Source organism: Vanessa cardui, chromosome 10 (genome assembly GCF_905220365.1).
Source record: "Vanessa cardui chromosome 10, ilVanCard2.1, whole genome shotgun sequence".
Lineage (NCBI taxonomy): Eukaryota > Metazoa > Arthropoda > Insecta > Lepidoptera > Nymphalidae > Vanessa > Vanessa cardui.
This window is the reverse complement of record NC_061132.1, coordinates 689,650-707,414: the sequence shown is the minus strand read 5'-3', so window position 1 is coordinate 707,414 and position 17,765 is coordinate 689,650. Positions and strand designations below refer to the sequence as shown.

General features: G+C 32.3%; 1 protein-coding gene across 1 annotated transcript in view; it reads right to left on the bottom strand.

Annotated features, from left to right (window-relative positions):
- LOC124533025 (uncharacterized protein CG3556) overlaps positions 1-16,934 on the bottom strand; it is a 135,536-nt gene extending 118,602 nt beyond the window's left edge. Inside the window, exon 1 of the mRNA XM_047108187.1 lies at positions 16,786-16,934. The gene's annotated coding sequence lies outside the window, so the exon portion shown is untranslated. The remainder of the gene's footprint in view (positions 1-16,785) is intronic.
- Positions 16,935-17,765: the final 831 nt, after the last annotated feature.

Genomic DNA, 17,765 nt, shown 5'->3' with positions numbered 1-17,765 from the left:
AGTGGATGGGATTATCGATGTCGCAATTGTAAGGTTATAATTCAGATTCTATAGTTCACCATTGTGCCTTATTTGCCATTGTCATTGTCGTGTCTTTTTAATTTTTTTTTAAATATATCTTTGTTTATTTACAAAATAATATTTATGTAAAATTGTGTTTGACTAGTCCAGTACAGGAATAACATAAAAACTCTCATTTAAAAAAAAATATGCTGGATCAACGCTTGGAATAGTGAGACTGGTAATGTGTTAACGAAAGATATAATTACAGAATAGAGAGCACGTTTGCGCACCTATGGACTATAATCCTGCGCAATTGGATAGTATTCCTTGTGAATGGTCACAAATATCAACGAGCATGTCTTTACGAGTTCTTCGTACTGTAATTGCCTGTGACGTCACCTGACTAAGAGAGATACGTATTTGCGATTGTTTTGATTTGGCCTTGTGTTATAATTAAAGTTAGTATTGCATCATCGTTTCATGTCATTACTAAATATGGTCGGAATTATAGATTTAAATGTTAACATTATCGATGTTATATTGGTTAATATTTCTGAAAAAGTTGTTGTGTTTGACACTATCGTGTAGCCCGTCTGCAAGTGTACCCATTCATTTTAAAAAGTAAATACATGAACAAGTCTATATCTAAATTAAACTCATATTTACATTAAAATATCGAAGCGCAACTGGCTTTGAAACATACATATATTTTTAATTTAAACGTAGAATTTAAATGTACTGAATAAATGTAGACGAGAATTATATATTTAAATGAATGGAGCACAGCTAACGGACTTACGCTTTTATCGAGAGTGTTTCCAGTCGGCATTTGCATCTTATTATCGAGTTCATTGCATAGTAAGTACCTAACAGTTTAGCGATTGTATTTTGATATACCTACCAACTTTCTGTTTCTGTAACGCTGACTAAAGTCAATTTGAAATTTCATTGGTCAGTGACAGTTGATGACGTGATATTCAACCAATGAGAACTCAGCCTGGTAACTAGAGTTTGTCAGATGTTCATAAACTAGAGTTAAATCTTTTGATAGCTAATTCGTTAATCGTGAGTAGTTAGTATACTATACGTGGTAGTATACTTTACGTTTTCATGTAATTTTGAATTATACTATACAGATTATTTTATATATTAGTACCTGTTATAGTAACCATTTTGAAATACGTTACAAGAAGATTTTTTCATAATCACGTATCTGTTTTGTATAGTACGAGTTTTTTCATTGCTTTATTAGTTAGTATATAAGAACGCAGATCCTGATCGCTATATTCGATACTCGATACAGAATATGTAAATGCTATCATGTATGTAAAGTACTTAGAATGGTTCTAATTTTCTTCATTATAGACGATGTAAGTCTATTATTATTATTATTTATTATTACATTACATTAAATAGTATTTAAATATTTTGAGGCAATATCACTTACTTAAATGAATGAATTAAGAATGCTCATAATATTCAATTTTAATCTATATTTAATTTTCTTAGTAGTAATTAGTATATAAGGGTTGAAATTTGTAATAAATAAGTAAATTGGTAAATTTTGTTGAGGTTTGTTCGCATTGTAAATATAAGCCTTTGTAATTGTTAATAATATATATTTAATATAATTTTATCCTGTTTTAACAGGGATCTTGTCTATACATGCTAATAAGGCGACGACTCAAATTTAGGAGAAAGCAAATAATTCGTAAATTTAAATTTCATGTCAATCCACAAAAAAAGTTTTGAAATTTTAATGCCTCGAGTTAAAAAAACAACAATGTCTGTAACTTTAGTATAATCATTATCTAAGTATAAAGATACACTTGCTATACACACATATATGTATATCACATTTAAACTTAACTTTATGATTACTAATCATACAAGATGAAAAATCTTTTTTTACCTTTTTCACAAGTAAATAAAAAATAATTCCATGAAATCATGCCCTCGGGCTCAAACCACGCAGGTTTTATTTGCCTGCGGGTAACATCGTTCACTTCATGCGCACGGCAAATACTTTCTTTTTTTTTGTATTTTTGCCTTCATTTTTATCTATTATAAAATAAATACCAAACCCCCTTAAAGCTTTAGGTGCTAGTATTGGCCAATATTTTTACAGCTGTTATATTATGGTAGCGATGGTGCTGAACCGAGATGGCCCAGTGGTTAGAACGTGAGCCGATGATATGCATGTGCTTAATTTGTGTTTATAATTCATATCGTGCTTGGTGATGAAGAAAAACATCATGACGAAACCTGAATGTGTCTAGTTTCATAAAAAAATTTCCACACGTGTATTCCACCAAACCGCATTGGAACAGCGTGGTGGTAGAAGTGGTAATGTTGCAAACCTTCTCCTGAAAGGGAGAGGAGGCTTTGGTCCAGCAATGGGAAACTCACAGGCTGTTGCTGTTATTGTTGGTACTACTACCACCACAGTAATGATGATAGATTTCGTTGGTTTGTGCTAAGTCCTGAGCACATTTACTACAGCGCCTTTTTATATTTAACGATATACTTTTACCAATTATAATGAAAGTTCTGTATCAGGCATTACCAGTGGGTTTTTGATTTACTATTAAATTATATGTGTACCGTAATTATTAATAACTAATTGAACTATTATTTTAACCTATTTCGAACTAACATGCGTTAATCATTAAAGCTTTTTATAACATCGCTGGGAATAGTATTATTGCTAACTAGAACACATAATCCTGCTTAGCGTAACTACTAATAAGCGTTTACTTTTATTAATTAAATATTGTACAAAGTCAATAGAACTCTGCGTTTATAATATACTTGTATTCGCGCGCGGCTTTACTTGCGTTTTAGGGTGTTGGTTGTCATGTGTCAGGCAAAAAAGTAATGTCATGTGTCAGGCAAAATGTCCTTTATGGGAGTTCAACTTTGCTTTATACCAAATATCATCAAATTTCTATGTCTGGTTCCTTCATGTTCAGTTTTTATAAATTTTTATTGTTTTTTTTTTTTCCTTTTAAATTATATCTTTTATCTGTAACGGCTGTCTGTAATGACATTAGGAGGCCACTAAAATCAGTGTAGAATCTTACGTATTTCTACGTATACTGAGTGGTCAACTTTTGGTTGAATTGCACTGCTGCGAACTTATACATATCTACCTACTACCATTTCTTTTCTAAGTTATTTTCTTTTTTCTCTTTTATTTTTCATTTTTTGTTTTGTGTATAATTTTGTATTACATAGAATAAGTGTTGTTTTGTTCTGTTTTCATTATTATACATTTTGTGTCTGTAGTAGTGTAATTTATTCAGCCAATAAAGATTATTATTATTATTAAATTCGATCCAGTATTTTGGTCGTGAAAGAGCGACAGACAGACAGACAAACAAACAGACGGACTGACTTTCACATTTATAATATAAGAATAGATATACATATGTGTATATACAAAAATCCGATAACCCAAACCGATTATGACAAGCTTGAATCAATATGATACTGTTATGAGGATAAAAGTTATATATAGAGATGAAAATATCTCGGTAGCTAATTTTAACGTTAAGCAACGCTTGTGTGCAACCGTAACACAATTACTTACTGCACGGATGACACTCTTTGGGAATTAATCGATCGACTCCTGGATAATTCTTTGTTAAGTGCATTATTTGTAAGCCATTATAAAAGCTAACGGAATCACGAGTTTCTTTCGTCAGATTTTCTTTAGTCAATGTTTTTTCTTTTCCAAAATAATTAAGATTAATGAACAAGAGTATTTTATTTTTATTATTTTTAGCATATCCTGACGCAGCTGTTTACATTTTTTGCTTGTTAGATTCCGAAGGAGATCTTGAGCTGCAAGATTATAAAGAGAATGATATTTTAATGTACCGTAACACTATGAAACTATATCACTATCACTACATAGAATAAAACAAAGTGGCCTATGCCTGTATTCCTATGTACGCTTAAATCTTTAAAACTACGCCATGGATTTTGATGAGGGTTTTTTAGGGTTCCGTAGTCTACTAGGAACCCTTATAGTTTCGTCATGTCTGTCCATCTGTCTGTCCGTCTGTCTGTCCTGGCTCATTCTCTGCCATTTCTGCACCGATTGCCAGGAAAATTGGTGGAGAGATGTATACTGGTAATCCAAAAATTGGTTTTTAAAATTATCGAAAGACCATTATTTTATAAACTTTTAAATAACTACTACAAACTATGAAAATATGTAGGAATGTTACATACCTTCATACAGAAGTGGGCCAAGGTAGAAATAGAGATTGCTAAATTTCCATCTTATGGCTACGGAATCCTTTCATCAAAACCGTTTCATCAAAAGTTTTTTTAATGAATAGAGTGATTCGAGAGGATGGTTTTTGTGTATTATACATGGACAATATATAGTAAAGAAACACTGAACTTTTAGAAGTCTGTAGACATGTGATGTCGTAGACAAACAAATACTTTAGTATATTTAGCATCAGTATTTCACCTGTGCGAAGCCGGGGCGGGTCGCTAGTAAATTATACTAATCGAATGGTATTAATATCACTTCGTTCTCGAACTTTCCTAATAGCGTGTTCAGCAGAGTTGAGTCTTCCTATTTGGGACAAACAATTGAGTATTCCATTGAAGTTCCGAATCGAAAGTGATACCTAAAGTCTTTATAACATCAGGTATATATAGATAACATCCATACCTATAAAACGACTTCCAAAGAGTCGGTAGTGTGTACACCGGTTTTCATACGCCACTCCGAGGTCCCGGATTCGATTGCCGGCCGAGTTGGTGTAGAAAAAGTTCACTAGTTTTCTATGTTGTCTTGGGGTCTGGGTGGTACCGTCGATACTTATGATTTTCCATAACAGAAGTGATTTACATTTTGATCAGAAAAATGTATGTGATGTCCAATATTTATTTATGTATTATTTATTTATTTATAAATGTTTCTTTAAAGCTGTAGTAGTGTAGTATTTGTCCTTTCAGTTAACATTCGAAAGAGGAAGATACATTGTTTACTAATAACAAGTTAACAATGTTTATAATGGTAGGCTAAAAGTACTTATCTTGTAATTTATATATAAGTTAAAATTATTATTAAATTCAAAATTAAAATAATCTCTATGACAAAATAAAGCATTTTTTTTTGTAATTTTAATTAATTTAAAAGTGGAATGATATTTTTTATTTCATTCGTGATGTGTGATATATATATAATTATTATTTTGTGTCCACTTCAAACACTATCAATTAATTGTAGAGCTTTAACATAAATGGAAAGATCATTTATTTATATGAAAAATAAAAAGAGTCCTAAAATTGATCCTTGTGAAACACTCATAATTAAAAAAAAATTCAGCAATGAAAACTCATTTAACACTATAATTTAAGTATAAAACAATAATATAAAGAGTTTTACCTTTAATATCGTAATGTTTTACCTAAATATATAAAAACATTTTCGTGTTTCACATAATCAAATGCTTTAGTAAAATCATAAGATACAACATAGATGTATCCGCGGGTTTAATTTATCCTAACCCTTAATGCACATACCTTATTGCACCCTTAATGCACATACCTTATTACTTTAAGAATTAGGAATAAAAATAATTTAAGTAATTCATCTTTTGAATGTACTGGAAAAAATATTCGTTAAAATGTATGAACCTTTTCTCCCTCGTTGAGATAAAAAGCGAACTCTGTAACATTTATGATAGCCTGGTATATCCGCATGAAATGACGGCGGCGATAACAATGGGTTCTGCGCCTTGAAGGAAAAAAAAGCGTCCATCTTTTTATTTTATCATGAAATATTTTAGAAACTTTTCTTATCTTCTTCTTCTTCATATTTGAAATACAAATTGTACAGAATAAGTCAAATATCAGAGGAAATTAATGAAATAGAAAGTAAAAACACGAAAATACTTTCTTTTTTTATATAAACAGTTTTGATTTGACGAGATTGTGTGTTAATATTAAAAACATATTTCAATAAGAATTTAAAAACCGAATATCAATCATTAATCTTCGCGTGTAGACGTTGCTACGAAAGCGTAGCAACACTACGACTAGAATAAACTTGAACTTGAAAAAGAGTAACTTTTTTAAATATTAAGGTAGTTTTAATTTCATTAGGCTAATTATATTTTAACAAAATCAATGAAATTTTATACATATTTAATGATAAACGTAGATATAAAATCATTGTGACAGATTATTAAAGGATTTTTGGATTTTAAGAAGAGCATGCTTGTATAATTACAATATTTATTATTTTATTATATAATAATAAAATAAAAATGTTTATATAACGAACTGTGGTCTTATGAGCCACAAGGGACTAAGAAGATAATAGGAGGTAGACAATAATATCGAATTTCTCTTAGATTATATTCCCCTGGTACTCCAAGATGACGTAGACTCGATCCTTAAAGAGCTCACCGAGCTATTTTAACTAAGCAAGTTCCATTATACGATATAAACATTATAAAAAAATTAACTGCAAAATCTAAATTTGTTTTCTAAAAATGTGAGTTAAATTTAGTGATCAATGAAAAGTTTGTAAATAAGTCTGTTGGCAGACTAACAAATGGACTATCTGTGGTGCTATTACGGTTAAACATAACGAATGTTGCCATCAAATATTTTTTGCTGATTGCTATCAAATCGAATCAAATAAAAATTATAAATCAGTATTATGGAATTATTATTTGCATAATCCACACTAATATTATTAATGTGAAAATAACTCTGTCTGTCTGTCCCTCTTTCATTAGCAAAACACTGAACCGAATTTGATGAAATTTGGTATGAAGCCAATTTGAACTCCAAATAAGGACACAGGCTACTTTTTGTCTAAAGCATTACAACCAAAGCCCTAAAACGCGAGCAAAACCACGGTTGATGACTAGTAGTTATTATCTAACAAGACCGACTTGCACATAGCTTTAACTCCAAGTAAAATATTCTGTCTGAAAGTAGTCCTGGGTAAATAAAGACATACGTAATATCTTAGTTCCCAAGGTTGGTGGTACCTTGGTTATCTGTATCAATACATATATGTAGGCAATGGTGACCAGACCACCTGCTTAATTCTCCGTTTGAATGACATGTAGCTTAATTATCATGCTTGTCAAGATAGCCAATGTATTCTTGGTATTTAAAATTGGTCTTACTTTACAGTATTTTAAAAAAAATATTAAGGAATGCTTGTGTACAAAAGTTTATTATAAAATTAATGAGTTTATGATCGCTAGTAACTTGGAAATGAAACGATCGTCTCCTGGCAATTTCTATTGATATTAAATTGTGTATATATATATACATATACAATACATAGGAGACAAAAAAACCCGCTGAGTTTCTTTCGCCGGTTCTTCTCAGGTCAGTGTGTTTTCTTTTCCGAACCGGTGGTAGTGTTTCAATTTACCATAAATAAGAAAGTGTAATACTTCTATATTGGATAAAGTTATTTGAGTTTGAGTAGTTAACTGTTAACTCAGGATAACATTAAGCTCATGTTGGACTGTTGGCCCATGGATGTAGGACACCACTATATCGTTTTATAATTATTTTTATTGTATTACATAGCATAGCTTAGCTACATTGTTTTTTAATGAACTAATTTCTCTTGTTTCCGAGTAGTAAGCTCGAGGCTTATGTAATCATACTGCTTCAATACGGATTCATACAAATGCAGCAGATCTTCAGTCAAGAATAAGAGAGTCCTCATAATGTATCCTCCATCAATGAAAACATAAAATTAAGCGCCTCAAAATTAAATGTGTTCTTGCTTAGGTCAGAACCAGAATTGTCCAAAAACCAGTGGCAAATTTCATTTAATTTATTATCCTACATAAAAATGTTATTTAAATACAAAATATTTATTATGAGAATGTGCTATGCTTTAATGAAGTTGATTTTTATCAGACTACATAGCTCGTCTATTACGAACAAGAGCTTGACTTGTTATTTCGATTTCCAATGAGTGTATTTGAACAAGCAGAAATTATTTCTCATTAACGGAGAGAGCATGCATTGTAAAAAATAATTAATAAAATAACACCAGAGCGAATGCCTCTAAGGAGAGAAATTAGAATACAAATCAAGATTCGAGGAGTTTATTAAATCTTTTAAATAAACGGCTGGCAGTTTGTAATTTATTCCATCACACTGTTTTACTGTGAGTTGGTGGACACATGTGACAAATTTTCATCCCACAAATTCGTGGCACGAATGCATCTTGACAACAACAACAACAACAACAGCCTGTAAATTCCCACAGCTGGGCTAAAGGCCTCCTCTCCCTTTGAGGAGAAGGTTTGGAACATATTCCACCACGCTGTTCCAATGCGGGTTGGTGGAATACACATGTGGCAGAATTTCTATGAAATTTGCCACATGCAGGTTTCCTCACGATGTTTTCCTTCACCGCAGAGCATGAAATGAATTATAAAGACAAATTAAACACATGAAACTGCGGTGTTTGCCTGGGTTTGAACCTGCAATCATCGGTTAAGATGCACGCGTTCTAATCACTGGGCCATCTCGACTCAATTAAGTACACAAAAACTTAATAGTTGGATCTACGATTAGAATCCACGAGTCCTAACCTTTGGGCTTCATCACTCGTAATGACCAGTTTTTATATAGCAGACCGCCCGCACGTTCTCTAGAGTACTAGACCTCTGCTGTAATTACAGTTTCATTACTTATACGTATACCGTGATGCAATCATTACTCTGTGGCAATAGAATGATAAGTCGGCCCTACACACTAGGCATAATTGATACGTGACCCAGTGGAACGGTTAATTAGTGCAGATGTTTTTAAAAGAGCTTCCATTGTATAACGTTTGGTAATCAATACATTTTTCGAGATTTAATAAGAACACAGACGTTCAATTAGCGATTGCCAGGAGAAAGATCAAAGATATCAACTCTTTGATATAACCATAGCTTATATTACATATAAAATTAAACTAAACTCTTCTGAGCCATTCTCTACTACTTTGTGTCCGACTTTTTTGTTTAGTAAAAATGACTCAACTGATCTAGGTGTTTAGAAATATTAAGATTATCTTACGTAATATAAACCTAGGGAGTTAAGACACACTCTCTTCAAACTGGAACATTTGATGGGTGGTTAGCACATACCCAGTCGGGCTTGCACAAAGCCTTACCACCGATTAACTCGAAGTGAATTACTCGGTTGGGCGGAATTACTAAAGATAAAATATTTTTTTTTAAAAATAACACCGACTTCAAAGTGATACCTAAAAGTAATGAAATAATTTGATTTAAACACGTATTATTGAAATTTGGCCGATCGTATGTTAATATTTCTACATTTTGTTTTTCACTCAAAATCGTCCGACTCGATCCCCTCGTTCCCCTCGATTCTTCTAGGATCACATCATCAGAATCTGATATCCTCATCATGGTACCATTCCAGGAGTATCTTCTTTCTAACTAAAAAAAAAATCGTCAAAATCATAAATGGCGAATTAATCGGCGAACAAACATAAAAAAAATATACCGGTCGAATTGAGAACACTCCCTTTTTTGAAGTCGCTTAAAAAATAATTTATTCTAATATTATAAATGTGACAGTAATTCTGTATGTCTGTTTGTCGCTCTTTCACGACCAAACCAATGAACCGAATTTGATGAAATTTGGTGTGAAGCAAACATAGGATACTTTTTGCCTAACACTTGACAACCGACACCCTGAAACAAACACACTACTATGACAACTAGTATGACATAAAAATGTTATTCCACTAGTTTTTTTTTTAAGAATTTTTTCCTCAGTTCCGTGAATACCTATACATATAAAGAAATAAAATTGGTCTCTACATTTATTTACTATATAAACATAACGAGAATACATGAACGTTTCTCTGTTTGCGTTTCGAAATCTTCGTTGATTGAGTTAAAACTTAGAACTTGGTATGTATATTTGTTGTCGAAACTAGTTTGAAGATTCCTGGATACCAACATCAACGTACAATAAGCTACACGCGAGTCGGATCGGATATTTGCTTATGAAAAATTTCAAGGGGCCATACATGCCGAGTAGCTAGTTCAGAATGTAAATAATATGAAAGTAATTGACTCTTGTTAGTGCTTTTAAATGTATTTATTCATTTTAAGACAAAGAGATTTATAAAGTAAAATTTTAACTAAAAAAGAAGGAAGGTGGTAGGGCTTTGTGTAATCCCGTCTGGGTAGGTATCACCTACTCATCAGTTATTCTACCGCAAAATAACAGTACTCAGTATTGTTGTGTCAGTGTAACTACAGGCACAAAAGACAAAACATCTTCGTTCCCAAGGTTAGTGGCACATTGACGATGTAAGGAATAGTTAATATTTCTCACAGCGTCATTGTCTATGGGTGATGGTGACCACTTACCATAAGGTGGAAAAAAAGGAAACTTTAATCGGTTAACTAGTTTTAGACAACAGATCAGATAATATTAAACGTAATTAAGGCTAGCAAGCAAGTAGCAGTCTGTAAATATCTCAAGCTGGGCTAAGGTCACCTTTCCATGTTGTTAAAATTTTATGGATTTCATTAAAAATAGACGGATGCATGATTCCTCACTATGTTTTTGTTACTATTACAACAGCTTGCTTTTAAAAAAATAGATTACTCAATGTTAATGTCATACTTTCATTTAACGCGAGATTTATAATTAATAACTGTTTTGTAGATTGAAATTTATTACTTTAATAAATTTTATCAGTGCTGATTGAGGTTGTGATGCTTTGCGCATTAAAATGATATGATATACGCTATTGACAATAAAAGCGCTGTATATATAAATAATCGGAACCAAATACCTATATACATACATAGATATTATTGTATTGCATTATATCACTTTGAAAGCTAAGTGAGCCCGTATGCCATATAATGTTCGTCTTAACCTTAGTTACAATGTTTGGCGGTGCATCTTAGATTTCGGGAATGGTAACATTTGTTATTGCGTAACAACAATGGTTATTACGTAAATAAATATGACATTAACATAAGTACATAGCCACACAAATAATTCAACAAAACACAATGTTCGATTGTGTTGATATTTAACAATTTAACTTGCCTGTGTGCTCGTGTACATATGTGTATATAACCTGTCATATACCAAAGTAAAACTCGTGATACTTTTACAAGCATATATACATATATAAATATGAAATAAGTGGGAACAGTTCTCACAAATGGACACAACAATGAGATAATGGCACGTTGAAAGGATGCGTTGAATTGTCTTCCATAATTTACACTCTAGTGTGCGCTGTTTGTATCGTACCACGAATTTATTAGCCGCATTATTTAAGAATACCACAATATATAAATAAATATTTATAATGTCGAAGCCTCCTTCATTTCTCACTGTAATAATTTTGTTGCATAGTTCATACTAAACTGTGAAGTAAAATTTCAAAGAATAATTTAATTACTCATCAAAAGGCAATATTCAAAGAATGAAAAAAAAAACATGTAAATTCAGCTCCCGTTGTAGCTTTAAATTTAACTCAAAATTGTAACATGATATTTTAAAAGTGATTTCATTATTGTAAATTACATTTTGAATGCAGTTTTAAATGATCATTACTTGCATATTATTTATAAAAATAACAGATGTGTTTTATAAATATATATATTTTTTTCAAATGCAATTATAATAAAATGGAGAGTTTTAAAAAAAAATCGATTCATAAATAACGGAGTTCTGAGACAACGAACCATACTGTTAACCGCCTCCTTTTGAAATTGGTGCTAATTCCGAATTTCTGATTCTGATGTGTTTTCGCCACCACACAGGTTATTACGATCGATACGATACGATAAGATATTCATCATTTTGGGGTCGTTCTATTTTTTTTATGATATACGTTGGACGAGCAAATGGGCTACTTGATGGTAATCGTAGTCAATGGCACTAAGAAATATTAACCACTAGCTTTTGCCCGCGACTTCGTTCGCGTGGACTTCAGGTTCGTCCCGTCTAGTCTAGTAATCGCTTAAAATCGCTTCGTAAATAAGTCATTATTTCTCGTACAAAGTAAAGGATAAAAAATGGTTATTGTGGGTTATTCCTAAGAGATAAACATATACTATCACGGACTTTTTTGTAGACCTTTTTAAGTTGTACAATACTGTAGTACATTGTTTTGATCTATCTTGTAGGATTCAGTCAGCGTTTGCAATGTAAGCACAAAAAATGTGTTTTTTTACGACCTCACATTAGAAACCTCATAAATTGTAGCATATGTGTTATTCTGATGTATAAGCTATATTGTGGTAAAGTTTCATTCAAATCCATTCAGTAGTTTTTACGTGAAAGAGTAACAAACATCCATACATCCATACATACAAACTTTCGCCTTTATAATAGTAGTAGGATTCTTCAAATCGCCAGTACACCATCAACAAGCAATTTTGGCGTTACATTTAGGGGTGCACCTTAAGGGTGCACTAAACTCTCGTATGTGCATTGTGCATATTGGATAATCACATATATTACTCTGATGGTATTGTAAGAAGCTAAAGCACTTGTGTTATGGAAGATCTTGGAAGAACTTTACTTGGTGGTAGGGCTTTGTGCAAGCCCGCCTGGGTAGGTACCACCCACTCATCAGTTATTCTACCGCCAAACAACAATACTTACCGGTTTGAAGGGTGAGTGAGCCAATGTAACTACATGCACAAGGGACGTAACATCTTAGTTCCAAGGTTGGTGGCACATTGACAATGTAAGGAATAGTAAATATTTCTTACAGCGTCATTGTCTTTGGTTGATAGTGACCACTTTTCATCAGGTGGCCCATATGCTCGTCCTCCAACCTATACCGTAAAAAAAAGATCAGAAGAGTACCACAAACACCCAGACCCAAGACAACATAGAAAACTAATGAATTTTCTACATCGACACGATATATTTCACTGCTATACATAATTCTATTATATATTATATATACTCGTATGTAACTATCATAGCTGGAGAATGCTTGTGTTTATAACGATGGATACGAAATATTTCTTCGCTGTATTTGTATAGTTTAAACCGATTCTATAATGTTCTCAAAAGCATTTGAACTTAGAGCACTTCGAGTAATCGAATGGATTCTTGTTTCAATATGCCGTTAAAACGTCATAGAAATAACGCGATCAAAGAAACACTCTGTAGAGTGTGTCACGTAATGTCACACTGTATATGTACAGTCAGAGTGAGAAAACCTTTGTCAGTTTTCAAATTCCTTTAACGATTTTTAACCTCTTCGTACCTTTTGTAACTAAAGAACTAAACTGACGACTGCATCTAAAATTAAACTTAAATAGTATAATTGCTTGGTTCAAATTAATGTAACATATTTAGAAGACATCTAGTTTTATATCAAAATGAAATCTTCTGAATATCGTAATACGACATTACAAATTTAAATTAGATACGATATCTTCTTTTGAATTGTCAAAGTATGTCTGTCAGTGTCATGTACTCTCGATCGGTAAAGCAGATTATCGCTCATGCTGTGCTCACGAAAATAGATCTTAAGGTGACGAACCTTTTCTTACTCCAAATGTACATGTATATCCAGATGACATTAAAGTTATCGCGTCACTACTGATAATCCAATGGATTCAGGAATGATAGCAATTGTTTTTTTGCTTCATTGGGTGCAATGATCTTAAAGTTAACTTAACGTCTGCAAATGTAAACCTTGTAACTTTTTTTAAATTCGTTTCACACTACTGGTTACGTAAAAATATTGTTCTCTTGTGCTACAACCACACCTTCGGAGAAAGAGTCCTCAAGATACATCGTTAAATAAAACCGGAGTTTACGTTGCGAGAATTCTAGTGAAATATTATTTGAATAATATACATAAAAGAATTAATCCTTACATATAAAAAACAGAAAATGTGAATGCCTGAACATACATATATAATTGTATTTAACTAACATGACTGTATTTTTTAAATGTTGAAAAAGAGTACCTACTGACTTTCTTGTCGTTTCTTCTCGGTAGAATCTACTTTCCAAACCGGTGGCAGCTTCACTTAATTGTTAAATGACGATTCAAAAGTGCTTGTAAAAGCCTACTTGAATATAGTTTATTTTGATTTGATGCTTAAAAATATACGTGCACGCCACGCGACGCTTTACTGTAAAAATACATCGCACGAAGTGTAGCCGACCGCAGGAACCATGTCGCGATAAATCCTTTGATGTGCAGCGCTTTACCGATGACACAGAACAGTAGAGGACATTCGAGTTCGCCGATGTTCGCAACAAGAGACACAGCTTGTCCAGCCGTGACGTAACAACATAAGACTTGGCCTTATCACGACTGTGTTACAGCATTACTGCTAGTGACCATAAGCAAATTGTATTTTAGTCAAACATAACTTGGGACTTGGTTTGTAGTTTTGTTATTCGTTCGTAAAATTTGCGATTTATTACCTTTATTTGTAACTTTAAATACGGTAATAATGTTAAGACAATAAATCCTTCTTGGGGCAAGTTATCCGTTTCTATAATAAAATTCCGCAGATATTTTTAACTTTGCCAATTCACAAATTCAAATAATAAAAAAAAACTTTGATAAAGAAGCAATAGCAGAGTATATACTTGTAGACTTCCAGGCAGGATGTATTATATACAAACGTAATTTTATTTAACACGACTTTGTATTTTTTAATTTTGAAAAAGGGTAATAACTGAGTTGCGTGCCGGTTCTTCTCGATATAATATACATTCCGAAACGGTGAGATCTTCACTTAATGTAGTTGTTAAACGAAGATTCGAAAATGCTTGTCAAAGCCTACTTGAATAAAGTATATCTTAATTTATTATAATCAATATGCTGTAGATTTTATAGATTAATATTCACTATGGGATTGCACTTAGTGGTAGGTCACTGTGCTAACCTGTATAACCACACCATGCTTATTCTTCTGCTAAACAACACTTCATAGCATTGCTCTATTTGCACTTGAAGGGTAAATAAGGCTAAATAATATAAGGACATAACAAATTAGTCACGGGGTCGATTATACGATGTTATATATTACATAAGTATTCATTAATATTTATAACAGAGCCAATCTTTATATAACATATTATATAAGCTGAGATGGCCCATTGGTTAGAACGCTTGTATATTAACCGATGATTGCGGGTTCAAACCCAGACAAGCACCACTATATATATGGTCTTAATTTGTGTTTATAATTCATCTCGTGCTCGTAGAAACCTGCATGTGTCTAATTTCATCGATATTCTGCCACAGGTGCATTCCACCAACCAGCATTGGAACAGCGTGGTGGAATATGTTCCAAACCCTATTCTTAATAAAAGAGGAGACTTCATCCCAGCAGTGGGAAATTTACAGGCTGTTACTTTTACTTTTTACATAATCTGGGCAAAGTAAAATTAAATAAAAAAAGAGTTAATCTCGACTCCACGAGTTATACACAAATTATAAAAATATATTACGTTTATGTCGACTGTGTTTGTTGCTACTAATGGAAATATATAAATAATAATAATAGCCATTATTCATACTGAGCCTGATAGCAATGTTCTAATAAACTTATTTAAAAACGTATCCTATTTATACTCTAGTACATGCAATTTCTCATTTTCTGTGTATAGGTACATATGTTGTCCAATATGGAGGTAAGTACCTTTGCCAGTCTTTTCCATTTTGATCTTTCTCGCCATATATATACGCTGCTTTATTTAATACTTTTAAATTGTGGGCAGGCCTATTATTATTTATTTTCCAATTAATGAGACCGCAACAACACATGTATATTATTATTAAAATTTCTTCCAATTGATTATCAACATGTACGAAAACAGTTTTTAAATTTGTGAATTATGCGAAAATAATTAAAATATATTACTTATTATGATCATTATGTCATAGTATTAAAATGAATTGGATGCTAAAAATGAGATTATCTTTTAAATAAATTATTTAATTTTAAAGTACAATTAAGTGATAAAAATATCACCATAATATGATGTTAACATATACTAAAAAATATATTTTAAAGTTGTTATTAAGAATTTAGTTATGATATTATCAATACCTGCTATAAAAAATTTATTAAGACAGTAATAAAATACATAACAACAAACCTTATTTTTGAAACATTATAAAAGAAAAAAGAAAGAAATGTCTTCGATTTAATTAAAAATCTTTGAATAATATAAAAGCGAAGAAATAACGTAATACATTTTAACATTTGCAAAGGTCTGACGCATTTTAAATATCCCTGGGTATTTAAACTTTTTTAATATGGCGTCCTCGCCGACTGCAGATTAAATGGCTAACTTTGCTCGTAAAACAAAGAAAGTCTAGCTGTCATTTGAATTAATAACGACCTAATTTAACATTACAAATAACGTTATTGCCAAATAAATATTTATTATTTGTGATGTAACGATAATTGTCAAAAACATATTAACGTTATTTTTTTAAAGCTCTTGACTTAACGTGATATGAAATAATTAAAGTTTATAAAGTAACATGTATTCATATAGTATAATGAGAATGATTAATATAATGGGATTAGGTTGTATTATAGTATATGTAGCGGTCAATTCCCTTACGTTAACTTATCAAAGCGTTTAAAATGGGGGAGAATGTGCTATGAATAAAATCACAATTATACTGTAAAATGTTTATATGAATCGTCACTACGGAAACCGTTGTTAGTTATAATTATTTATGGAACCGTTTTCAAAGTTAAAAGTACTTACCACTGTATTTGCAGTAATACACAAAACACGGTTTTAAATAAACTGGTTTAGTCGCTACGCGCAGGACGTCCGCCCGGGTCCACGGCTAAGCGGAGACTGAAACGAATGTGAAAATTCAGGGGGATGTCACTACCCCTGCTGCAATTCTGCCGGCGACTGCATCTATCTATTATTCATACAAATTCCTCTAATTTCCTAAGCAGTTTTGACCTTCCATGCTTCGTTTTAGACCGTTCTATCAATTAACTTTGCCACAGTTTAATTTGGACTCAAATATATGTGTATTAGAGCGCTTTTTTGTCTGTTTTACGAATATCGTTTATTCTGAAGTGTCAAATGGTTCGTCCAGTCTTGCTTTGTAGGCGTAAAAGTTGAAACGTTCTGAATGCATTTTGAATTTTTCATAACGTTTGTTTCGATTGGTGTCCTTTTTCTCGTCAAACTGTCCGTCTGTATGCGCGACTGCTTACTTGATTTTGCATGTGTGCGAGTTGCAGATTCGATCCTCGCTCATGACAAATATTTTTAAAGGTAAGGGTGCCTCGATCTACAGTAAACAGTAACAGCCTGTGAATTTCTGGAACATATTCTACCACGATATTCCAATACGGGTTGGTGGAATACACATGTGACAGAATTTCGATGAAATGAGAGACATGCAGGTTTCCTCATGATGTTTTACTTCAGCGCCGAGCATTAGATGAATTATAAACAAATATTAAGCACATATATATAGTGGTGCATGCATGGGTTTGAACCCGCAATCATAGATTAAGATGCACGAGTTCTAACCTCTGGGTCATCTCGGCTCTTGTCTCGATCTATGTTTGTGTATTTTTTAACGATTTCATATGAGATTTAAATCTGTTCTTTTATATAAAGCTGATGTTTTTTGTTTGAACGCCGTAATCTTGGGCTCAACAACAACAACAACAGCCTGTAAATTCCCACTGCTGGGCTAAAGGCCTCCTCTCCCTTTG